Source organism: Myotis daubentonii, chromosome 15, assembly GCF_963259705.1.
Source record: "Myotis daubentonii chromosome 15, mMyoDau2.1, whole genome shotgun sequence".
NCBI classification, from domain to species: domain Eukaryota; kingdom Metazoa; phylum Chordata; class Mammalia; order Chiroptera; family Vespertilionidae; genus Myotis; species Myotis daubentonii.
In genome coordinates, this window is record NC_081854.1 from 27327951 (window position 1) to 27340679 (window position 12729).

At 45.5% G+C, this 12729-nt stretch overlaps 1 protein-coding gene and 1 non-coding gene across 4 annotated transcripts in view; both read right to left on the reverse strand.

Moving 5' to 3' along the window:
- GARRE1 (granule associated Rac and RHOG effector 1) overlaps positions 1–6454 on the reverse strand; it is a 101264-nt gene extending 94810 nt beyond the window's left edge. For 2 of the 3 annotated variants that reach the window (XM_059666972.1, XM_059666966.1), the window contains exon 1: positions 6300–6380. The gene's annotated coding sequence lies outside the window, so the exon portion shown is untranslated. Of the gene's footprint in view, positions 1–6299 lie in introns of all 3 variants that reach the window. The other variant, XM_059666967.1, reaches the window with a different exon arrangement.
- A 958-nt stretch (positions 6455–7412) lies between these two features.
- On the reverse strand, positions 7413–7515 carry LOC132217741 (U6 spliceosomal RNA). Its single transcript, XR_009448999.1, has one exon. It is a non-coding gene; the product is annotated as a U6 spliceosomal RNA (small nuclear RNA).
- Positions 7516–12729: the final 5214 nt, after the last annotated feature.

A 12729-nucleotide genomic window follows, 5' to 3' on the forward strand; every position in this document is an offset into this window, starting at 1 on the left:
GTAATCATTATTTTACATACGCTAAAGGAAAACTCTGGCCTGCAATCGCATGGCACATTCCAATTTCAGTCTCCCTGAAGGCTCTTTCCTGTCTCACTCCTCTACCTGTCCATCTGGAACACACATCACCCTTAGAACAAGTCCCTTTGTGCCCTTTTCTCTCCTTTCACTTTTTCTAGAAGTTACTTTTTTTTATTAATATATTTTATTGATTTCTTACAGAGAGGAAGGGAGAGGGATAGAGAGTCAGAAACATTGATGAGAGAAACATCGACCAGCTGCCTCCTGCACACTCCCCACTGGGGATGTGCCCACAACCAAGGTACATGCCCTTGACGGGAATCGAACCTGGGACCCTTGAGTCTGCAGGCTGACGCTCTATCCACTGAGCCAAACCGGTTAGGGCTAGAAGTTACTCTTATTTAAGATCCACTGTTTTCAATGAAACCAACTTGGGCCCCTTCAGTTCCCATGGAGCCTTTCCTGAGCTCCTGCAGCCTCCACTGCCACTGCTCCTTTTAGCTTTGTATGCTTTCCCCTTCCAGATGAATTGTAAACACACAGAGACTGAGGCTGGACCCATCTTCACATTCACTGCAGTGCACAGAGCAGGGCCACACCACCACCACCACCACCACCACCAAAAACCCACATCTGTCAGGAACTGTTCTAAAAACTTCACAAATATAAACGCATTTAAGCCTCACTATAACCCCAGGAGGTAGATACTATTACCTCCCCATTTTCAGACAGGGTCAAATGAGGTAAAGAAAGATTCTAAGTTAGAGGTTAGTAACTAGTAAATGGCCGAGGCAGGACTCGAACCCAAGCAATCTGGATAAAGTACTTGCTCTTAACCTCTAGGTTACATTTTCTCTCTAAATGATTGCTGTCTACATAGCATTTAAAATTTTATTTTTATTAACTTTTAATTGAAATACAATACACATACAGAATGAAAAAATTCTGTACACTATATAAGAGTACACAAGAAAAGCTGGGTCAGTCTAACAGCCTAGATTTCTGGGGCCTCCTCCCACAGGCAACCACTATTTCTTTTCTATTATTCCAGAAATTTCTGTACTTAGAAACCTATTTCAGGTCTCTCTCTTTTTTTCTTTATACAAATGGGTACATATTGTTCTGCGTCTTGCCTTTTTCATTGAATGATATTTCTCTGAGCTTGATTCATTATTTGCACCCAAGCTGTTTTTTTAAATATGTGTGTGTGTGTGTGTATTTTTTTTTTAATTGATTTCAGAGAGGAAGGGAGAGAGAGAGAAACATCCATGATGAGAATCATGGATGGGCTGCCTCCTGCAGGCCCCCTACTGGGGATTGAGCCCACAACCCGGGCATGTGCCCTGACTGGGAATCGAACCCTGACCTCCTGGTTCATAGGTCGACACTCAACCACTGAGCTACACCAGCCGGGCACACCCATGCTGTTTTAAGATACACATATTTTAAAATACACATATTTTCACACTTTCACCCAAGATGGTTTCATGAAGCCAGAGGATCTTGGTGGGCTTGGGCTGCATCAGGAAATAGGAGTCACAAAAGGCTTTTAAATGTACAAAAGATATCAAGGGTTAGCCTTTCAGAAATGTGCATGCTGAATCAACAGAGACATACCAGGTGACATTCAACATGTCACTTCTCCTAAAATAGTATTAGCAAGTACCTACATCATAGGGTTGTTATGAGGACTAAACAAGGTAACAAACACAAAACAGCATAAAATCTGACTAGCACAGTGAGTCTAAGACAGGGGTGGGCAAACTTTTTGACTAGAGGGCCACAATGGGTTCTTAAACTGGACTGGAGGGCCGGAACAAAAGCATGGATGGAGTGTTTGTGTGAACTAATATAAATTCAAAGTAAACATCATTACATAAAAGGGTACAGTCTTCTTTTTCAATAGTTTTATTCATTTCAAAAGGCCCGCAGGCCATAGTTTGCCCACGGCTGGTCTAAGAGATTACCACTGCACCTGAGGCACGGTTAGTGCCCAGTAAGTGAGATCTTATTTCTTCAAGAGCTGGTCCCACTTTCCTCTCCAATCTCATTTCCCTCTATTCATACCTGCCCACCCTTTACCCTCTATCTCCTGCAGCTCACATACCTCATGCTTGCTCACATGTACACCTTTGTACCTGTCAGTGCCCTAAGTGTGCTGGACTTACCCCTTACTGTGGGGCTGGACTCACTAACTTTTTCCCACAGTACTCAGCTCAAGCACAACCTTCTCCAGGAAAGTCTTCCCTAACAACTGCAGCTGGATTCTCTGGATGACCGGTTCGGGAAGAGCCTATCTGTCATGACTTCCACCTTATGGTGCTCAGCTTTGTCAGTGCACCAAAGTTCAGGGGGACTAATTCAGGCTATCTAAGCTCAAAGATAACGGATGCATTAACCAGAAGATCAGTTACTAAGTTTATAAATACTGATGAGAGCTAATACTGAGCACTGAGCAGGTGCAAGACAGCGAAGAGGAAGACGTTACTATTACCCCCATTCTACAGATGGGGAAACAGAGAGATCAGCCAGCATCTCAAGATCAGGACCTGACCCAAGCAGTCTGGATGCAAAGCTCTCAGCAACTCACATTCTCACCTTGGCAGGAAATCTTCATGTGAAGCCATGTTCTAAGCAGAGGGTATTAAGAGCATGGAAGCAAAGCAAGGGATTTTCCTGGCTAAAGGCATCAACAGGAATGCACCCATCTGGTAGTGCAGAGGCTGGTGGGGAACTACTCACAGCTCCTCTGTGCAAGGCCTCCAGACAGTGCTACAGACACACCACCTGATTCCTCACTTGGACCCACTACCCCAATTCCCACAGACACCATCCCAACCCCCTCCCTCTAAAAAAACGCAGTCTTTCTTCTGAGGATACTAAATTAAGTTTAGGCATCCAGGCTACAAACAAATTCCAATCATGCTTTTCTGGGGTTATAACTGGGTCATTTTGATTGAACTTAAAAAGTTTTCCTTGAAATTCTCCAAACTCCATTTACAAAATGTCTCTTGGCTTATATCTTTTCTATAGATAGCTGTTTTGGGTAACATTTATTCTGATTTCATTCCTAGATGATCACTGATTCATTCATTTAACAAAAACTTAATTGTTCCCAGAACATTGTGTTGTAGGCCCTAGAGGTGGAACAGGCAAGATCTCTAAAACCTGGTTGATGTTATGGCAATGGATTATTTGGTTTTTATCCCCAGGCTGCGCCTTGTGGCTCTGTATTCCAATCTTCCAGTTTAGTAACTGCTTATACTGCAAAAACTTCATAAATATAAACCTAACTAAATTCAACAGTAAATTGACTGGATTTCATCTTTCTTATCTCAGATTATGTCTGAGGTCCCTGAGCAAAGGTACAAAGTTTAAATCAATTTGTAGGGATAGAAAGCATATGACAAATATAACCCAAATCAAGAAGGAAGAAGAGATGTGCTATGTCAACTAACAAGAACCTTAGTCATGAGGAGGACAGGCCACCTTGGGAAGCATTGAAAGGCTCCATGACCTGGAAAAAGTATGGGCTCAGGAACATCTCCAGGGTCAGTTAGAAAGATATAAATCACCTGCAGCAAAATCTGAGTTGTGGTTACTGAGTGGAGGCAGGGTGAGGGGGTGAAGAGCATCTCTACCTAGAAGTCACATACATATCCAATGAGTGGGAAGGAGCGTGTATTAAAGGACAAGGGTAGAGGCATGAAGCTAAGCCTTAGACAATGTTCCCAAGCCCTAGCTGGTCAGCCTGTGGACTGAAAGGTTCCAGGTTTGATTCTGGTCAAGGGCACATACCTTGGTTGCAGGCTCGATCCCTGGCCCTGGTTGGGGCTCATGTGTGAGGCAACCAAATCGATGTATTTCATTGATGTTTCTCTGTCTCTCCCCGTCCCTTCCACTCTCTAAAAATCTATGGAAAAATATCCAGTGAGGATTAACAAAAAAGAAAAAAGAAAAAAAAAGCTCCAGGCAGATGTAGGAAGAAGAGGAGCAGCAAAGACAAGTGAAGAAAGCACAGGCACAAAGTTAAGAAAATGACCACAACAGCTCCAAGTCAAGAAGGCCAACCAAAAGGAGACTCACAACAGCAAGAAAGTGTGGTTCACCATGCCAGATATTTATGGTCAAGGTCAAGAGAAATGAGTACGCAGCAGCCACTGCCTCTATCAATCAGGGGACCCTCAGGAGGACAGGGTCAATAGAGATAAAGACATATGAAGCACAACCCCTCACACAGTCAGGCTCTCTTCAAACTTATACTAAGAGAAAATGGCATCCTGCTTTTCCTGTAAATCCAAAATAAAGCAATTCCTTGTTCAAGCCAACTTTCTTTGTCTACCTAGGAAAGTCATCATTTTCCACCAAGGACAGTCACAGGAAGGAATGAGAGAGAGTGGACGGACATCCAATCCATCTGATGCCCAGCCTTCTAACTCTGAGATACAATTATTTTCCTATAGACTTAGAAGACCCACTTAACATAAAGCTGGTGTATTAGATTTCAGGTTTTCAACAAAATGAACATTTAGTAAAATTGTCAACAAAATCATGTGCAACTTGTTTAAAAAATTTTAAAGATGATGCTTAAAACATGCTGTCTTCAAAAAATCCAGAGATAATTTTAGATTGAAAAATCTAGGCTTGCCAAGGGAATCTGAGAACTTTTCTATCTTGGTCTCCACTGCTAACCTACGTATTCGTGTGCAAAAATAGAGGAAGATTAGAATCTCAAATGCCAGACTGAAAAGTTGCCACAACAAACCTGAACTCTTCATATGGTTTGTTATCTTGTCAGCAAGAAAGCAAATGAAACAGCAATAAACTCAACTTTTTAAGAGGGAAAAAAAAATCTCAAACATGAAATGTTTCCTGGACTTGTAAAGAAACATGATTTTAAAAAAATACTGTGAATGAAATTTAAAAACAGCATATACAAAATCTAGATATCAAATTTGTAAGTAATCCTCTTACAAAAACATACTTAGAACTTCAGGTCTAAAACAGGATAAAATAGCAGTTATAACTTTTCAATAAAATCAGGACAACTAACCCATTTGGAAAATATTTCATGTCTTAAACCAAAACCAAATTTTAAGTAGATTAAATAGCTAACAGTTAAAAAACAAACAAAAACCGTGAAATGAGAAGTAAACATGGAATTTTTAAATATCGGGATGGAGAATTTTTCAAACATGTCAACAATGCAAAAAAAACCTAAGTTTATTTTTAAAAAATACTATGTATTTTTTAAATGAATGTTACCTTTTCCCTTATTTGTAAAATTCTCCTGTATCAGACAAATCCTTTTGACAGAATTGTTTATCTTGTGACAAACTGGAAACAATCTAAATGTTCATTTGTAGGGCTTGGTTAAATTTATGATACGCAATGGTATACTCTTAAGTCCATAAAAATAATATAGGACTATATTTATTGATACCACCAAAATGTTAGCAATGGTTGTCACTGAGTGGTAGGTTGGTGGATGACTGTCATTTTAAAAAGTATTATCACAGTACTTTGTGTTGTCTTGACTGTGAGGAGAGGAGAATTGATTTTGCCGTATGATGGAGGGGTGGGGAGGGAGCGAGCTATTTTCAAACTGCCCCCTCCCCAAGCTGAGTGTTCATCTGGCAAATTCTGCAAGGACTACAAACAAAATTCTTATCATGCCAGCCAGGCACGCTTCTTTCCCGGCCCCGCGCGCAGCAGGAAGACACACCCCTGCCCCTGCGCTCGCCGCAGGCGCGTGGGTCCTTCATCCTCCTCGGTCCCGTGCTCCCGGGACCCCGCGGAGCCGCCCCAGCCCGACGGCGCCGGCGTGAATGGCACCAGCTCCGCGAGGAAGGTGCGCGCAGCGGCCGGGCAGCCGCGGGGCGGCGTGAGGGCCACGTCCCCAGCCTGTCCCGGCGGACCCCGGCCTCCCACAGGCCGCCGTCCCTCCGCCGACCGCTCCGAGGGCTTCCGGAGTCGGTCTCGGCGCCGGCCGAGGGAGCGCCTGGCCCCCGCCTCTCCAGCCCCGCGCCCTCGGGGTCCCCGCCGCTCCTCCGGGCCTGGGCACGAGCCAGGAGGCCCTCCAGGCTTCCGTCCGCCCGGCCAGCGCCCCCAGAACCCGGCGCGTCCTCCACAGCGGACGGGCAAGGGGCGGGAGCCTACGGCTCGGCGCCCTGCGGGCTCGTCCAGTTTCCAGCCCCGGCCGCGACCCGCCAGCCACCCGCCGCCCCCCTACCCCTCCCGCCTGCGCCAGGCAGCGCCCGCTCGCGCCCGCTCCTCACCTGCGACGCGCCCCGGCCCCCAGCACACCGCCCCGACCGGCTGTGTACACCGGAAGTGACGTATGCGGGCCGGCCCCGCCCCCGCCCGGCGGACGCCGGTGTGGCTGCGGCCGGGGCCCCTCCGACGTAACCCTCCTCGTGCGAGCGGGGCGGGGGCGGACTCTAGCCTCTTTCTCGGGGGACCGAGGACCTTCATGGGGGGCAGCTGGGGCGGGGATGAGGACCGGCGGCCAGAGCCCGCAGGGCAACCCAGTCCTGCACTGTGGCTCGGCCTCGGGGAGGGAGGGGTCAGCTGCTTCCTCAGGATTTATTATTGTAACTGATTACTGAAGTATTGAGCGCTGACTAGATGCCAGGCCCTGACGGGCGCTGTAGGACCGGGTAATTCCCTCACCCTCATAGGTTTACTCGCTAATGATGGAAACAACAAAATTGTCACAAATATGCGTGATGACCTAGTGCCAATTGTGACAAGTGGTAGGAGGGGAAAGTGGAAGAGGGAGGAGAGCGTCCCCTGACCTAGAGAAGGCGGGTGATCAGGAAATCCTTCGCCCAGGAAATGAGCAAGAGTTGAAGTCTTAAAGGAAAGAAGAAGAAGTGGAAGAAAAGGCCATTTCCGCAAGAGAAGCAGCAGGTGTCTTCAAGGGCTTTGTATTCAAGAAACTAGGGTGGTGAGGTCTTACCTGAAAGCATTGGAAAACTGACTCTTAAGCAAGAGGCGATTTTACCATACTTGTGTATTTAAAGGGATTACGTGGGCTATATTGTGGGAGGCAAGAGTGCATGTAGATTTCTTCACAGTATTATTCATAATCAAAAACATAGAAACAACCCAAGTGTCCACTGATGGGTGAATGGATAAACAAAATGTGGTATATCCATACAACAGAATATTATTCAGACTTAAAAAAAGGACATTCTGACATATGCTACAAATCAATAAACTCTGAAGACATAAACAAGCGAAATAAGCCAGTCACAAAAACAAACAAATATTCTATAATTCCACTTATATGAGGAACCCAGAATAGTCAAGTTTATATAGACAGAACAATAGAATGGTAGTTGCCAGGGTAGGGAAGCATAGGGAGCTTGTGTTTATTTTATTTATTTTTAAATATGGAATGCTTCATGAATTTGTGTGTCATCCTTACACAGGAGCCATGCTAGTCTTCTCTGTATCATTCCAATTTTAATATATGTGCTGCAGAAGCAAGCAAGGGAGTTTGTATTTAATGGATACAGAGTTTCAGGTTGGGAAGATGAAAAAGTTCTGGAGATCAACATGGTGATGGTTGCACAATAATGTGAATGTACTTAATGCAACAAAACTATACATTTCAAAATGGTTATAATGGCCCTGGCTGATTTGGCTCAGTGAATAGAGCATCAGCCTGGGGACTGAAGGGTCCCAGGTTCAATTCTGGTCAAGGGCACATGACCAGGTTGCGGGCTTGATCCCCATTAGGGGGGTTGCGGGACGCAGCCAATCAATGATTCTCTCTCATCATTGATGTCTCTCTCTCTCTCTCCCTCTCCATGCCCCTCTGAAATCAATGAATATCTTATCTAATAAAGAGAATATGCAAATTGGCCATCATGCTGTAACGATTAACACGGCAGCTGCGCCCACAGTGGAGGCAGGGATTCCGTAACACAAGATGGCTGCGCCCACAGCGGAGGAGGAGTTCCGTAATGAGCCTTAACAAGCAATCAGCAGGGACCTGAGGCTGCATACCCCCCGCCTGGTGGGGCCTGACGGGACCTCAGGCCGCGCCCCCTGCCCCAGTGCCAGGCTGGGGGACCTGAGGCTGTACCCGCCCCCCGCCCAGTGGGGCTTGACAAGGGTGGGGCTGGCTGGGTCTGGATCTAGCCCAATGGGGATGGGGCCGGCTGGGTCTGGGTCTCGAGTGATTTTGAGGCACCACCAGTGTGCGGGGACTTGACTCTGGGTCCCGCAGCGCGCCCCTGACTCTGACAGGAGGAAGATTTTCATATACATTTTACTAATTTTCTTTCATCTCTGACACTTCTATTATAGAGAACAAGCAAATAGCAATATTAAAATATTTCCTCTAATTAATCCCCTTTTAATGTGAACAAATATGCACCAGGCCACTCACTAGTGTATATGTATGTATGTGTGTATATATATATATATATATCTCAAAATAGAAACATGCAAATTAACTGTCCCTCCGCTATGGTCACCAGCCAATCAGAGTGAGTATGCAAATTAACCTGATAAAGATGGTGGCTAATTTGCATACACAGGTGTCAAGTGCCCCAGGAGGTGACAGTGGCCTCGGGCTCCTGAGACCATTGTCGGCCCAAGGAGGTGAGGTCACTCATACCTAGCCATGCCCGCGGGCTCCTGGGACCTTGCCAGCGGAGAGCAGAGTGGGAGAGCGGGCGGAGAGCAGGAGGTTTGGAAGACTTGGCAGAGCAGGAGACCGCTGACATAGAGCACAGCGAGAGAGAGAGAGAGAGAGAGAGAGAGAGAGAGAGGGCGGCTTGGAGAGCGCAGCTCCCTCTGTCACCCCAGCTTCCTCATCACAGCTGTGGAAACTGACAGCAGGGAGGAGGAAGTCCCACCCCCACAGAATCAGCCAGAATCAGCCTTTGGTCAGACAGCTCTCAGCGGCCTGACAGACAGGACTCTCATTCACCTGCATCTCAGACCATGACAATAGAGAGGTGGGACTATGTTTAAAGAACAGCTGTTGATACAACATAGCTCTGCAGCCGAAAGATGCCGGCGTTATTGACAGAAAATGTCTGTAGAGCAGTTTGCGTCTGATCTTGAAAGAAGACGGTGCCTGTGACAGAATGTATCTGAACACCAGCTACTGGAAAGACGTCGCTCTGATGCCAAAAAACACTGGCATTATCAACAGAAAATGTCTAAAGACCAACGTGCCTTTGAAGTTGAAAGAAGGCAGTGGCGACAACAGAATATGTCTAGAGAACAGTCATCAACAAGTACTACCAATACTGGTAGGAACTGCCTTCTCAGCACAAATGGAGTACATGAGGATGCAATTCTCGAGTGTAGTTGTGGTGGAATGACTGTTAGATGTGAATTTTGCCTATCACTAAATTTCTCTGATGAAAAACCATCCAATGGGAACTTTACTTGATGTTGTAGCAAAGGGAAAGTCTGTCCAAATGATACACATTTTCCAGATTACCCAGCATATTTAAAAAGATTAATGACAAATCAAGATTCTGACAGTAAAAATTTCATGGAAAATATTCGTTCCATAAATAGTTCTTTTGCTTTTACTTCCATGGGTGCAAATATTGAATCGCCATCAGGATATGGGCCATACTGTTTTAGAATACACGGACAAGTTTATCACCATACTGGAACTTACAATCCTTTGGATGTTGTTTCTCAGAAGTTTGCTCAACTCTATATTTTGGATACAGCCGAAGCTACAAGTAAAAGATTAGCAATGCCAGAAAACCAGGGCTGCTCAGAAAGACTCATGATCAACATCAACAACCTCATGCATGAAATAAATGAATTAATAAAATCGTACAAGATGCTACATGAGGTAGAAAAGGAAGCCCAACTGCCGGGGTCCAACCCCAGCAGGTCCAGGGGTCCCCAAAGGTGTGGACGGAGTCGGCGAAGAAGGAAGGACACGGAGACAGCATTCAGTTGATCAGCAGCCTAGCCAGGATCTCAAGCCAAGTTCTGGTCTCGATCTCCAGAGAGGTTCTGTCCAGGTTCGCCAGTCAGGTTTAGTCACCAGGTTCTAGTCAGGCTCTCCTGCCAATCTCCGCAGTCAGGTTCAGTCCAGGATCCCCTGCCATGCACTCTCGCCAGGCTCTGCCTCCAGGCTCTGAGGCCAGTCCCGGTCCAGGATCCTCCGGCATGCTCTCGCCAGCGAAGTTCTTCTGTCTCTAGAGAACGTTCTGTGTAGGTTCTGTGCCTAGGCTCTGTCTCTCTTGGTCCTGTCTTCCAAGCCCTGTGTCTTGCTGTCTTGTTACATCTGTATTTATACCAGTTCATTTTAATCCTGTCAATCTCTATTACAAAGGTTAGGGCGTTTCTTATCTCCATTCCAGGGAGTAAAGATTATGTAGCTTAAGCATGATTGTTCGTAGTTAAAGTGATTAATTACCCACCTGGCACTTAGTTGAGGGGTTTTATTCCCTCCCTAACTTCAGGGGAAAATCCCTACTTGGGGATTCAACCTTTCTCGGAGAGGTGACCTTGGTTAAAACACAGCGCCAAGAAGGTGAGCAAACATATTAAGAAAAGTATGCCATATATGCCAGGTCCCTTGAAACAGCAAGGATGGACCGGCTCCCAGAGCAGCAAAAGGTATTGCTCCCACAGAAGTAACAATGGCGATTAAATATGATCGTAACAGTGACCCAGGTAGATATAATTCTCCCCGTGTAACCGAGGTTGCTGTCATATTCAGAAACGAAGATGGAGAACCTCCTTTTGAAAGGGACTTGCTCATTCATTGTAAACCAGAACCCAATAATCCAAATGCCACTAAAATGAAACAAATTAATATCCTGTTCCCTACATGAGATGCAATGACATATCCTATTCTTTTCCCACATGGTGAAAAAGGCTGGGGAGCAGATATTGCATTAAGACTCAGAGACGGAGAACCAAGATGGCGGCATAGGTTAACGCCGGAGTTTGCTGCTTTGAACAACTACTTCAAAAGTGAAACCAAAAAACGGAAGGGACATCACCCAGAACCACAGGAACGCTGGCTGAGTGGAAGTCCTACAACTAGGAGGAAAGAGAAACGCATACGGACACTCAGAGGAGGCGCAGTGCTGAAGTCAAATTCTGAGGTGCGGAGTGCGGGGAGCGGGCTGGCGGCGGAGGGCGCGGTTGTTGTTTTCAATCGGGAGGGAGTTGCAGACTCTGAGCACCAGATCCGGGCGAGTCTTTAGGGACCCAGACTCAAACGGGAGAAGCGGGACTGTCTGGCTTCGGTCAGAGCGAGTGCAGCTTTCTCTCCGAGCTTTGCAGCGGGTGCTGGGACTCAGAGAGGCAGAGCCCCTTGGGACAGGACTGAGAGCCGCCATAACTGCTCTCTCTGGCCCACCCTGTTGATCCTGTGCTACAACAATCAAGGTTTAACTATAAGACTGCGAACAAAGACCACTAGGGGGTGCACCAAGGAAGCATAACAAAATACGGAGACAAAGAAACAGGACAAAATTGTCAATGGAAGAAATAGAGTTCAGAACCACACTTTTAAGGTCTCTCAAGAACTGTTTAGAAGCTGCCGATAAACTTAATGAGATCTACACGAAAACTAATAAGACCCTCGATCTCATATTGGGGAACCAACTAGAAATTAAGCACACACGGACTGAAATAACGAATATTATACAGACGCCCGACAGCAGACCAGAGGAGCGCAAGAATCAAGTCAATGATTTGAAATGCGAGGAAGCAAAAAACATCCAACCGGAAAAGCAAAATGAAAAAAGAATCCAAAAATGCGAGGATAGTGTAAGGAGCCTCTGGGACAGCTTCAAGCGTACCAACATCAGAATTATAGGGGTGCCAGAAGATGAGAGAGAGCAAGATATTGAAAACCTATTTGAAGAAATAATGACAGAAAACTTCCCCCACCTGGTGAAAGAAATGGACTTACAGGTCCAAGAAGCGCGGAGAACCCCAAACAAAAGGAATCCAAAGAGGACCACACCAAGACACATCATAATTAAAATGCCAAGAGCAAAAGATAAAGAGAGAATCTTAAAAACAGCAAGAGAAAGAAACTCAGTTACCTACAAGGGAATACCCATACGACTGTCAGCTGATTTCTCAACAGAAACTTTGCAGGCCAGAAGGGAGTGGCAAGAAATATTCAAAGTGATGAATACCAAGAACCTACAACCAAGATTACTTTATCCAGCAAAGCTATCATTCAGAATGGAAGGTCAGATAAAGAGCTTCACAGATAAGGAAAAGCTAAAGGAGTTCATCACCACCAAACCAGGATTATATGAAATGCTGAAAGGTATCCTTTAAGAAGAGGAAGAGGAGGAAAAAGGTAAAGATACAAATTATGAACAACAAATATGCATCTATCAACAAGTGAATCTAAGAATCAAGTGAATAAATAATCTGATGAACAGAATGAACTGTTGATTATAATAGAATCAGGGACATAGAAAGGGAATGGACTGACTATTCTTGGGGGGTAAAGGGCTGTGGGAGATGTGGGAAGAGACTGGACAAAAATCGTGCTCCTATGGATGAGGACAGTGGGTGGGGAGTGAGGGCGGAGGGTGGGGCGGGAACTGGGAGGAGGGGAGTTATGGGGGGGGAAAAAAAGGAACAAATGTAATAATCTGAACAATAAAGATTTAATTAAAAAATAAATAAATAAAAATAAATCAGTTTCAAAAAAAAAAAAGACTCAGAGACAACAGT